Genomic DNA, 14,086 nt, shown 5'->3' on the forward strand with positions numbered 1-14,086 from the left:
TGATATCAGATCTTAAAAGTTTGCCACATCTAATGCAACCATTTCTTTTTAAATGAAAATGAGCTTCTGGCATATTTTTATATGAAAAGCACATAGAAACAATCTAAAGCACATAGAAATAACCTAAAGAGATGTTTAGTGCATTTTTTGTTTTTTCTGTAGAAAGTTATAATACATTGCCTGAAAAACTTTATGATCAAATCCTTTCTTTATCTGACTTGTCATTATTTAAAAAAAATTTTTTTAAAGCTTATTTATTTATTTTTAGAGGGAGAGATAGTGCGCAAGTAGGGGAGGGGCAGAGAGAGAGAGGGAGAAAGACTCACAAGCAGGCTCCACACTGTCAGGGCAGAGCTTGATGCGGGGCTTGAACTCATGAACCATGAGATCATGACCTGAGCCGAAATCAAGAGTTGGATGCTTGACTGACTGAGCCCCCAGGTACTGCTGACCTTGACTTTATTTCATACAATCCCTTCATTTCGTATAAAGCTTATTCCACAATATACTAGTATAGTATATGAATAAACTGAGTTCATTTAAAAAATAAATTTCAAACACTAAATCAGTTATCTATGTTTATAAAATATTACTGGTTTAAAGTTTACCTGTTCTCTGCCAAGAATATAAAGGCGTGGATACTTCACTTAATATAGCAAATTGCTTAATTTTTCATCCTAGTATAAAAATTCCATTGTTTCTGAATTACTCAATGTGTTTAATCCTGAACTTAATGAACTGTGACTAATTTTTCAGCAATTGGTCCTTCATTTGTTTAATATGCTTGACATATAACAATCAAAGGAGTAAATTTACAAACACTGTCACCTGGGGCACCTGGGTGGCTCAGTCAGTTAAATGTCCGACTTTGGCTCAGGTCATGATTTCCCAGCTTGTGGGTTTGAGCCCTGCATCGGGCTTTGTGCTGACAGCTGAGAGTCTGGAGCCTGCTTTGGATTCTGTGTTTTGCTCTCTCTCTGCCCCTCTCCTACTCACGCTCTGTCTCTCCTCAAAAATAAATAAACATTAAAAAAATTTAAAAAGAAAAAGAAAGAAACACTGTCACCTGAATGAAATCTTGCCAGGGGCTTAATACTCTTCATGCTAAAGTTTAGTGCAGTTGGCAACATATTCAAGCAAATATATATACCAATATGAAATACAAACACATTTTTTCACTTTCTGTTTTGATGTCAATTCCCAGGTTAGACTCCGTAAAGGTTGAGAGCTTTCCAAATACAAAATGTACTTTCTAAATCAGGGATTCAAAATTTGTGAGTGAATACATTAATTGAATTTATTCACTGTAGGACTGTTCACAGTAATTTTTAGATTGATGTATGCTGTCATTCTCTAGAAAATAATTGTGGAGGATTCTCCAAAACTTTTTGATCAAATACCTGAAGAGACAAAGTTGGAAAAAAAAAAGTTTTTAGAAAATAATGTTTCCGGGGCGCCTGGGTGGCGCAGTCGGTTAAGCGTCCAACTTCAGCCAGGTCACGATCTCGCGGTCCTCAGTTCGAGCCCCGCGTCAGGCTCTGGGCTGATGGCTCAGAGCCTGGAGCCTGTTTCCGATTCTGTGTCTCCCTCTCTCTCTGCCCCTCGCCCGTTCATGCTCTGTCTCTCTCTGTCCCCAAAATAAATAAACGTTGAAAAAAAAAAAAAAGAAAATGTTTCCAAATCATAGAGTGTGAAGTATTGACATATAAACCAAGTTTGTTTATCATTTTCTTTTTTAATGTTTATTTATTTTTGAGAGAGAGAGAATGAACAGGGGAGGGAAAGAGAGGGGGACAGGGGATCAGAAGCCGGCATTGTGCCAACAGTGGGGAGCCTAACGCGGGGCTCGAACTCATGAACCATGAGATCATCACCTGAGCCAAAGTCAGATGCTCAACCGACTGAGCCACCCAGGCACCCCTGTTTATCAATTTCAAGTGAAGCTGTGATTAGAAGTTAAGTATTTCAATTTGGGTTGTATATACTTGATAATATCATTAAATTATTGTGAAATATATTATAGTTTAAATTATTTGATGAATTCTTGGATAATTTCAGCTCTATGTAACCTATCTTTATTCCAGTTTTCAAACAGCCAAACCACAGTTCGGGAGACATATAATGGCTGGAGAATAACAAGAAAATTTCATTAAAGAAACTGATAACAAAGAATAATATTCTCACCAAAGACTGTACCCTAAATTCAATAGGATATTAAAAGCAGTTGACCTATACATTTTCCCTTGATTTAACTTTGACAGTGACGGGTACCTATGTCACTTTACATGATATCTCTTACAAAATGCAAACACCAAGAGAAAGACATGTAATTACCATTTGAATATTTTGCACATTTTTCTCAATATGGTTTTTAGTGTAAAGAAACTTTTTTTTTTTTAAGTTTGCCTTGTTAGGGACGCATGGGTGGCTCAGTCCGTTAAGTGACTTCAGACTTTGGCTCAGGTCATGATCTCGCCCACTATGGATTGGAGCCCCAAGTCAATCTCTGTGCTGACAGCTCAGAGCCTGGAGCCTGTTTCGGATTTTGTGTCTCTCTCTTTCTCTCTGCCCCTCCCCTGCTCACACTCTGTTTCTCTCTTTCTCAAAAATAAATAAACATTAAAACAAATTTTTTTTTAAGTTTGCCTTGTTAAACTGGCTTTTTGTGCATGATCACTTGCCTAGACCAGCAGCATTAGCATCACTTGAGAATGTCAGCCATGTAAATTATATCAGGCCCCATTCAAGACTCTCTGAATCAGAAATTCTATGTTGGGACTCAGAAATCTGGGGTTTAACAAGCCTTCCGGGTGATTCTAATATATGCTGCACTGAAACAACAGTATGAAAAAAGCCAGGTGTGGATGAAGGCAGATTTGCAGATTTGGTAGCGGAAAGTTGGCAGTTTCCATCTATCACACCTCTCCATTTTCACGCAGCTTCTACCTTCAGGATCTCGTCTTTCTACACACTTACTCACCAAAAAGTTAAGGATTTTAGCTGGCTACTATTTTGTAAAGACTGAGAAGGAGATGGGAGCCTGTCTTCATGATCACTGACAAAAACATTCAACAACGTGTTATACAGCCATCAGGTACACAGCAGCAGAGCAGAACCCAGAAACCACAGCAGGTGAGCACCATTTTCTCTTTTTATGAAGTGCTGTCTTAGAGAGGTGGGAGGAGGTCAGTTGAGTGACTGAAAGCCTGAGAATTTTTATCTAAAGAGTGTACTCAGGACATAGACTATTAAATTTTTGCTGAAATTTAAAAACAGTTGAATAAAACGTTCCTCCTGCCACCCAGAAAGTTAGGGATTTTAAGTTCAGGCTGATAGTACACAAAATAAAGGGACTGCATTTTTGCCTGAAGTTTAAATTGTGGTGTGAATAAATCTGTGATCTACTCTGAATATTTAAGCAAATAGTTTCTTAATAAGTTAGAGGGGAATAAAGGAGATGCAATGTTTGAGTTAATGCCCATTTTTACCATGATATTCTTGGGAAAATTATTAATATGAATTAAAGTTTATTGCGTACTATATAATGAACAGAAAAATCTTGTAGATTATGAAAATAAATTTATTATTTTATTCTGTGACAGAAAAATAGGCATTAAAATACAGAAGAGAGGGGCAGCTAGGTGGCTCAGTTGGCTAAAGGTCCAACTCTTGATTTTGGCTCATGTCATGATCTCACGGTTCTTGAGATGGAGCCCCACATTGGGCTTTGCACTGACAGTTCAGAGCCTGCTTAGGCTTCTCTCTCTCCCTCTTTCTCTGCCCCTCCCCTACTTGTGCTCTCTCTGTCTCTTAAAATAAACTTTAAAAAATATATAAAATGTAAAAGAGAATGGAAACTGAATCAATGAAGGAAATTTAACTTAAAATGTAAAATGATCAAATACTTTTTAAAGAAGAGAAATAGGATAAATACTGTGATATGCTTAACAAATTTGCTTATAACTAAAAAGCTTTATTTGTGTACTCTGATATTGTGTGTATATAAATAAATTCTCAGTGTGGAGAACCATCTGGTTTAGTAACATATTTATATATCTATTATATACACATATGATATGCATACCAATTTAAATGATTACAAATCTTCAACTGTGTTCAATGCCTGTTTGCATGTATGCAAATTTTACACAAAGTTAAGCAAGAGTGTTAAAAGCAGGTTAATTCTAGGAAAATACTGCAGAAACCATTATAGAACAGATGAATGAATGCCAGTTTGCAAAATTTAAGGGATTGCTTATTGCCTGAGAAAAATCTAGCATATTAAAATCAGAACCTAAAAAAATAGCTTCTATATCAGAACAGAATATTTGTCTTTAAGGGTAATCATGTATCCTCCTTTGGAACCATAAGAATAAGAGAGGTAATATTTCATATGCAACTTGACCACCATTTACTTTCCAACCCCCTCCTTCACTTCGAATCAATTTGCTGCATTTGATTTCATCAGCTTGGATTAATTTATAATGTATTTATAATTGCATTTGTGATGTAATGGGTTGGAGGGATTCTGATAATGGAAAAGTTATGCTATCTAAAGGAGACAGTAAAATTAAATGTTGGTAATCAGAACTGGGTTTTACTTGTACCATTTTGTACCCTGCTGCAAACTTGCATCAAGTCCCTTTGAGCTACACATGCAACTCCTATTACCACTAATTGCAGTTTCACTACACAGGCACATCAAAAGGAAAGACACAGACCTCCTTTGTGCTGTGGGTTTTGTAGTCCTTTTCATATTACAAAATGAGATCCAATTCTACTTTCATGTTTTAGGTGCTGGATGTACTTAGTCCAATATTTACCCATTTCCAGTTTTCCTTCTTCCTTCTTTGAAACTCTTCTTTGAAAGGCGGGGGGTGGGGTGGTGGTGGTTGGAGGTACAAGCCAGCCCCTCCCTGCTCCTCTGCCGTGATCCCTATCGGAGATGGCATTACTGTCCATTCTAAGGTTCAGGCCAGACACCTGGAGCCACCCCTTCCATCCTCATATTCTCTGCCTTTCGTTTTCCCTCTACCACAGGCTCTGAATAGTTTTCTCTTCTAAGGAGCTCATGATTTCAACAACTTTTCTTATTACCACCATTAAAGGTCATCCAACTCTCCTTCAACCTAATTTCTAGACCATTGCAGAGACTCCGAACTGGGATCTATGCATCCACTGTCTCTTTTCTCTTTTTCTGCACATCACATGCAAACACCATTATACTTCCTTTTTGGTTAAAATACTTGAACGGCTCATTGATCTTCAAGTGAAGTCAAAATTGCTGCAAGGCTCTTGGCCCAACCTACTTCTCCCACCACATGTTACACTTAAACTGCCCCGTTGGCCTTCTTTCCTGTCTTCATATTTGGCAGGTCCTGTGCTACCACAGGCCTTTGAATACTCTTCCTGCCTGTTCTTGAAACTCCCTGCTGCCCCCTGCCCCACCAAACACACACACACACACACACACACACACACACACACACAGACACACACACACACACACACACACACACACACTCTACTCCTTTAGAACCTCATTCATTCTTCAGATTTGCAATTCAAGTATAACTTCCTCAAATATCTCTGATCTCCTGTCAGATAAAATACATACTCCTAGTACTCTATACTTCTCCTCAGGAGCCCTTCTTCCTTCCTCTCTTCTTTTAACAAATATTTATTGAATGACTAAATTATAAAAGAAGCAGGCATGATTCCAGCCACTGGGGAACAACAGTCAATTAGTCAGAAAAGATGCCTGCTATCAAGAGCTTCTATTCTAGTGGGATATATGTAATACATAAACAAAAACACAAGTCAACAACGAATAAGTGCTATGAGAAAATTCTAACAGGGTAGTGTGCTAGAGACTATCAGGGGGAGAAGCACACACCATTAGCAGAGATAGGGAAGCAAAGATGGGGAATATTTCTCTAGGGAAATATTTTACAGAGACTTGAATGATGTCAGTTACATTTAATTGTCTGATTACTAAATAAATTTCTTTTTCTCCTACTCAGCTGTAAACTCCATGGTACCAGTAATTATGGCAATTTTGCTCACAAAGTCTGTATCTTAGAAGGTCTTCTAGAAATATTTGGTTTCTTTTGTTTTTTTTAATTCATCATCTGAAGAAGTTCCTCTAGAAATATTTTGAATAAACAAACGACTGTCAACACAATTTCTTTTTAAAATTTTTTAGTGTTTATTTATTTTTGAGGGAGAGACAGAGACAAAGGGTGAACGAGGTAGGGGCAGAGAGAGAGGGAGACACAGGATCCAAAGCAGGCTCCAGGTTCTGAGCCGTCAGCACAGGAGCTCACGTGGAGCTCAAACCCATGAGAAGTGAGATCATGACCTGAGCTGAGGTCAGTTAGGTCACTTAACCACTTAACTGACTGAGCCACCCAGGTACCCTAAGCACTACAAGTTTTAGTTGAAGCCTATCTAGGTTAGAATCTTGGTTTTCATCTTCAATTTGGAAAAATTATTAAAATTCCTAACCTACAATTTTCTCATCTACTGATGAGGATAATAACACCTACTTATTGATTAAATTCTTACATTTATCTCAGTCATCAGCCTGTGGTTTTGACTATCATAAATCCAAAGCTGTATATCCTTCCTCTAGTGTTTCTTTTCTCATGTCTAAATCTAGACTATGATTATTAAAAATTTAATAAAAGCCTCTGGCATTTAATTTTCTCATTTGTTAATTAAGATAATGATACCTATGTCTCATGGTTGTTTTGAGAAATAAATGAGGCATTAAGCTATTAAAGACCTTAGTTCAGTTTCTGGAGTGTTACAGATTTAATTTAATTTTAATATGAAAATTTTCAGAGTACATAAAAGGAAATACACTATACAAGTTCACAAAATTATTGTCAGGCAATGGTTTTTAAAAATGGTTTTGCTGTGAAGAGAAGGAATGGATTTAGATTCTTACTGTGTGTGTATGCATATGTAAGTATATGTATGTATATTACATAAGTATATACATGTATATATGTTTGTGTGCTTTTTAAGACAATATTACACATAAATAACACTTAAATAAATTATTGCTTACAAAACACTTCTGTGAATCTTCTCTGTTAGATTCTCAGGAGCAAACTCATGAGGCAGGTATTATAAGTTGTAAGGCACCCCTCAAGTTGAAAGAGCTAACCAACAGTGGCCAGGCTCTTAGGTTACATGCCTCTCCTGTTACTAACAGGGAGAAGTGCCCTGATTTGTCACTAGCTGTGGGTATAGAGGGCTCTAACTCTCAGCTGCTGGAGAGGCAGAGAAAAAAAAAAGGTAACCCCAGTGCTATTTCCAGAGCATGGCACTGGCAACACAATCAGTTGGTGATGGAAGATAGATTATTTTACTCTCGCATTCTCTTAGTATTTTACAGTTCATTGCCTAAGCCTGCTTGGAACTCTACATTTATTTAATCCTTCCAGCAGAGAACAATCACTGTGAGTTTCCCCACTGACATACTTTTATTTGCTGAAAGTTCATTCTTTGCAGGTTGAGCATATAAAAATTTAAAGAGAGTATTAAAACCAGCATAAATCACTCCCTCCTCCACCATGGAAAAATAAAATACCCCACCTTAAGAATGGTTTAAAAGTGTGGCCATGAAATACATTCTACCTAACATATGAACACTTCAAAAAATAAAAATGAAATCAAGAAAAGAGCAAATCTTGCATTTACGCAGATCAAAATGTTCATTCAAGTAGCATTTGCCAAAAAAAAAAAAAAAAAAAAAAAGCTGAGTGTGACCTGAATGATGCTACTACATTCATCATGTTCTCTTCAGATCTGAAAAAAGAGGTTGTGATACAAGTAAACTTGTTTAGTTGACCTGATTTTGAGTTTCTGTGATAATGTCAATAAAGCTCAATTAATCTCTAATTTCAAGCATTTGTAAATATTTCCATTTAATAGTGAATGCTTATATTTCTGAAAAAATTATTTGGACAATGGAGAACAAATTATGTTTGTAGATGGGAGGAAGTGAACTAATGTATTTTTTCTATGTATTCTCTAATATTTCAATGATTCTGTGATATCTGGTTATCTGATCAAAATTTGAAAATGTTTTACGTTTGGAATATCTCAATTTAAACAATTTTTTTTCAACGTTTATTTATTTTTGGGACAGAGAGAGACAGAGCATGAATGGGGGAGGGGCAGAGAGAGAGGGAGACACAGAATCAGAAACAGGCTCCAGGCTCTGAGCCATCAGCCCAGAGCCTGACGCGGGGCTCGAACTCACGGACCGCGAGATCGTGACCTGGCTGAAGTCGGACGCTTAACCGACTGCGCCACCCAGGTGCCCCTGGAATATCTCAATTTAGATGAAAGATTAGAAATGATAATAATATCATATTATTTTCTACATGCTGACATCAGAGAGGAACTTTGAACAACTTTTTTCTTGGTCCAGGCTGAATTCTAAAATGTCATGATGAGAATATGACAAAGGTACAAGGATTTTGTAGATGTGATTAAGGTCCCAAATTAGCTGATTTTGAGTTAATCAAAGGGAGATTATCCTAGGCAAGTATGACTTAATCAGACAAAAGCCTTAAAGAAAAATTATCCTGAGCGCCTTTAAGAAATAAGCTGCCATGTTATGAAAGGGGCTGTGGTCACTTCTAGGAGATGAGAGGGGACCCCAACTGACAAGAACAAGAAAATGAGGACCCTAGTCCTACAACCGCAAGGAATTGAATTCTGCCTACAGCTACCTCAGCTTGGAAGAAGTTGAGCTCCTAAAAACAAGGCAGCCAACCCAGACCTTGCTTGTTACCTTATGACACCCACAGCAAAGGACCAGCCAAGCCATACCTGGACTCTGACCCACAGAAACTGTGAGAAAAAATAAATGTGTGTTGTTTTAATCTACTAAAAAATCCAAAAACAATGAAACAGCAACGAAAAACTATTAATGAACCATGACTCCTCCATTAGTTAAACCCACATTTAAATCATGGATTTAATGTATTTATTTGTCAGATATTTAAGTGACCACTGTTTTAAGCAGTGTGCGGGCCACTGTTTCAGACACTGTCTCAGGCAGAAGACCACATTTCTGAGTGTAAATGAAACTATTAAAAAACAATGAGGATTTTCTTTAATTCAGACAAATATGGTATTTAACAAAGCACTGTGACATAGTAAGAGATATATATATTTGAGCTCTGCCCCCGATTTTGTAATTTCCCGTGTGACAGGGGTGCTAGGGCATCTTTTGTTCTAATATTAGGTCTTTTGCCTGCTGATTCAATTGCTGACACAGAGCTCCTAAATCCCTTGGAATTTCCTGGGTTACAGGAATATCTTTTGCTCTAATGAGGTGACTCTTAGTGTGCTTCTGGATGGGGTCTAATCACCAGAAAGACCAAACCATGATTACAAATGTGTAACTTTCAGCTTCACTCCCCCACACCCACCAGCCATTTGGGGAGGAAAATGAGTTAATAATCCATCATGCCTGCCTGATGAAGTCTCCATAAAACCCCTGAATGACAGGGTTCAGAGAACTTCCAGGTTGGTGAACCCATCCACGTGCTAGGAGAATTTCTGTATTCCACCTCCATGGGAACAGAAGCTCTTGTGGTTTGCACCCTTCTGGACCTCACCCTATATACCTCTTCATCTGTCTGTTCATCTGTATACTTTATAATGAACCAGTTAAACACAAGTAAATGTTCCCCTGAGTTTTTGAATCATTTTGTGAGCAAATTGTCAGAGATGAGGGGGTCTTGAGGACACCGAATTTGTAGCCGAGTTGGGCAGAATGTGAGTAATCTGGGGACCACTACTTGGAATTACTGTCTGAAGTAGGGGGCAGTCTTGTGGGACTAAGCTCTTATCATGTGGAGCCTGCGCTAACTCTGGGGGTGTCAGGATGAATTAAATTGTAGAATACCCAGTGGGTATTTACAGAGAATTGGGGGATTGTTTGATGTGAAAAACCTACACATTTGGTGTCAAAATGCTGTGAGTAGAGAAATAGTTTCCCTTTAATTAGCCTCTCCCTAATCTCTGCTCTCCCACCCCAGATTCACCCCTAACACATCTGAATTCTCCGCCCTGGCATAACATACGCCAACTTCTGGGGCTCTCTTACCTAACTCACTTACATAGAACAGGGAATGTTTTTATCAAGGAGCAGAGCTTGTGTCGTTGACACATATTTTTACCAAATTCTTTAAGTTCTACATGTTACAAAGTGCTCATGTAGACTTAAGATATTTGTTTTTATCTCAATATAAGCTACTTCCCTGACTTAAAACTTGCTTCTTGAACTAATGGACCCAGACATCCCGTAGAATTCTAATCTGTTTCCCTAGACAGCAAGTCTTACTGGCTGAATCCCTCTGAAACCAACTTGCCAGTCCTGGGGCCTCCTAGTTAAACCTGTCCTGTTTCTTATTCTGCCTCATGGTTGAAGGCTATTAATACCATTCATTCACTCATTCATTCATTCCTCAGTCCTCAGCCCTTATCATTAGAAATTGCTCTCAACATCAGAAAAGATTTATCTTACTAATATCAGACACTCTAGTTCTGAAACTAATTTTGAAATAAGTTTGAGATACCTGAGTCTGGTCACTTCTGTGGTAAGATGAGGTTCTTGAATTTTTTTTTATCTCCCCCCCCCCCACTCTCTAGTAACTATCATTTTTTTTATGTTAGTACAGGAGAGATTTTGTATTGTATTGTATTGTATTATTTTTTTACTTTATTTCCAGTATAGCTAACATACAGTGTTATATTAGTTTCACATGTACAATATAGTGAAATTCTATACACTACCCAGTGCTCATCACAACATGTGCTCTCCTTAATCCCCCTCACATATTTTACACATTCCCCTACCCATCTCTCCTCTGCTAACCATCAGTTTGTTCTCTATAGTTAAGAGTCTGTTTCTTGGTTTGTTTCTCTCTTTTTCTCCCCTTTGTTCGTTTGTTTCTTAATTTCCACATATGAGTGAGATCATACGGTATTTGTCTTTCTCTGACTAACTTATTTTGTTTGACATTATACTCTTTAGCTCTATCTACGTTGTTGCAAATGGCAAGATTCCATTCTTTTGTATGGCTGAATACTATGTATTATATATGGACACTTGGGCTGCTTCCATAGTTTGCCTATTGTAAATAATGCTGCTATAAACATAGGGGTGCATATATCCCTTTGACTTAGTGTTTTTGTATATTTTGGGTAAATAGCCAGTAGTGTGATTACTGGATCACAATATAATTCTATTTTTAATTTTTTGAAGAACTGCTTTCCAGAATGGATACACCAGTTTGCATTTCCACCAAGAGTGCAAGAAGTTTCCTTTTTCTCCACTTTCTTACCAACACTTGTTGTTTCTTATGTTTTTGATTTTAGCCATTCTGACAGGTGTGAGATGCTATCTCACTGTAGTTTTGATTTGTGTTTCTCTGATGATGAGTAATGTTGAGTATCTTTTCATGTGTTTGTTGGCCATCTTTCTGTTTCTTTGGAGAAATGTCTGTTCATCTCTTCTGCCCATTTTTTTAAAAGTTTATTTGTTTTTGAGAGAGGAGAGAGAGAGAGAGAGGAGGTGTTGGGGCAGAGAGAGAAGGAGACTGAGGATCCAGAGTGGGCTCTGCAAGGACAGCAGAGAACCCATGGGGGGCTTGAACTCAGAAACCATGAAATCATGACCTGAGCTGAAGTTGGAGGCTTAACCAACAGAGCCACCCAGGCACCCCTACCTTTTTTTTATTTTTATTTTTTTAAAGAAAGCTCTACGGCTTAAAGTGGGGCTGGAACTCATGACCTTGAGACCAAAATTTGCATGCTATACTAATTGAGCCCTCCAGGTGCCCTCTCATCTGCCCATTTTTTAATTGGATTATTTGTTTTTTGGATGTTGAGTTGTATCAGTTCTTTTCAAAAAATTTTTAAAAATGTTTATTATTTTTGAGAGAGAGAGACAGAGCGTGAGCAGGGGAGGGACAGAGAGAAAGGAGACACAGAATCTGAAGCAGGCTTAAGGCTCAGAGCTATCAGCACAGAGCCTGACGCAGGATTTGAATCCATGAGCCCTGAGATTATAATCTGAGCCAAAGTCAGTCGCTTAACTGACTGGGCCACTCAGGCGCCCCAATATCAGTTCTTTATATATTTTGGAAGCCAACCCTTGATTGGGTATGTCATTTGCAAATATCTTCTTCAATTCAGTAAGTAACCTTTTAGTTTTCTTGATTGTTTGCTTCATCATGCAGAAACTTTTTATTTTAATGTGGTACCAATAGTTTATTTTTGCTTTTATTTCCCTTGCCTCAGGAGGCATATCTGGAAAAATGTTGCTACTGATGTTAAAGAGGTTACTGCCTGTGCTCTCTTCTAGGATTTTTATGGTTTCCAGTCTCACATTTAGGTCTTTAATCCTTTCTGAGTTTGTTTTTTGTGTAAGGTGAAAGAAAGTGGTCCAATTTTATTCTTTTGCAAGTTGCTTTCTAGTTTTCCTAGCACCATTTGTTGAAGAGACTATACTTTTCCAATTGGATATTCATTCTTCCTCTTTTGTTGAAGATTGACCACAAAATTTTGAGTTTGTTTCTGGGATTTCTATTATATTCCATTGATCTGTGTGTCTGTTTTTGTGCCAGTACCATACTATTTTAATTACTACTGCTTTGTAATATATCTTGAAGTCTGGAATTATGATACCTCCAGTTTTGCTTTTCTTTTTCAAGATTGCTTTTGCTATTTGATGTCATTTGTGGTTCCACACAAAATTTAAGATTCTTCTAGTTCTGTGAAAAATGCCATTGTTTTTTTTCCATAGGGATTGCATTAAATGTGTAGATTGAATTGGATAATATACACATTTTAACAATATTTGCTCTTCCAACCAATGAACATGGAATGTCTTTCCATTTCTTTGCATCATCTTGAATTTCTTTCATTGGTGTTTATAGTTTTCAGAGTACAGGTCTTTCATGTCTTTGGTTAAGTTTATTCCTAAATGTTTTATTATTTTTGGTGCAACTGTAAATGGGATTTTCTTAATTTCTCTTTCTGCTGCTTCATTATTGGTGTATAGAAATGTAACAAATTTCTGTACATTGATTTTGCATCCTGGGATTTTACTGAGTATCAGTTCTAGTAGTTTTTTGATGGAGTCTTTCAGGTTTTATAAAGAGAGTATCATGACATGTGAAAATAGTGAGAGTTTTACTTTTTCTTTACCAATTTGAATGTTTTTTATTTATTTTTTGTTTAATTTTTTTTTGTTTATTTATTTTTGAGAGGGAGAGACAGAATGTGAGCAGGGGAGGGGCAGAGAGAGAGGGAGACACAAATCTGAAGCAGGCTCCAGGCTCTGAGCTATCAGCACAGAGCCTGATGTGGGGTTTGAACTCACGAACTATGAGATCATGACCTGAGCCAAAGCTGGATGTTTAACCAACTGAGCCACCCAGGCACCCCTTCTATTTCTTTAAAATCCTGTAGCTAGGGCTTCCAGTACTATGTTGAATAAAAGTAGTGAGGGTGGACATCTTTTTCTTGTTCCTTACCTTAGGAGAGAAGCTCTCAACATTTTCACCATTGAGTATGATGACAGGTGTGGGTTTTTCACATAAGGTCTTTATTATGTTGAGCTATGAGCTATGTTCCCTCTAGACCTACTTTGCAGGATGGGGGGGGGGTTACTTCTTTGGGATGCTATATTTTGTCAAATGCTTTTTCCACATGTATTGAAATGAGCACATGGTTTTTATCCTTTCTCTTATTGATATGAAGCATCATGTTGATTGTTTTGCAAACACTGTACCACCCTTGCATCCTGGGAATAAATCCCACTTGACTGTAGTGTAGGATTTTTTTTAAATGTGTTGTTGGATTTAGTTTTCTAATATTTTGTTGAGGATTTTTGTATCTGTATTCACGAGAAATATTGGCATGTAGTTTTCTTTTTCTGTGATGTCTTTATCTATCTGGCTTGGGTATCAGGGTGATACTGGCCTCATAGAATGAATTTAGAAGTTTTCCTTTCCCTTCTACTTTTTTGGAACAGTATGAGAAGAATAGG

Source organism: Prionailurus viverrinus, chromosome B1, assembly GCF_022837055.1.
Source record: "Prionailurus viverrinus isolate Anna chromosome B1, UM_Priviv_1.0, whole genome shotgun sequence".
Taxonomy (NCBI): Eukaryota; Metazoa; Chordata; class Mammalia; order Carnivora; family Felidae; genus Prionailurus; species Prionailurus viverrinus.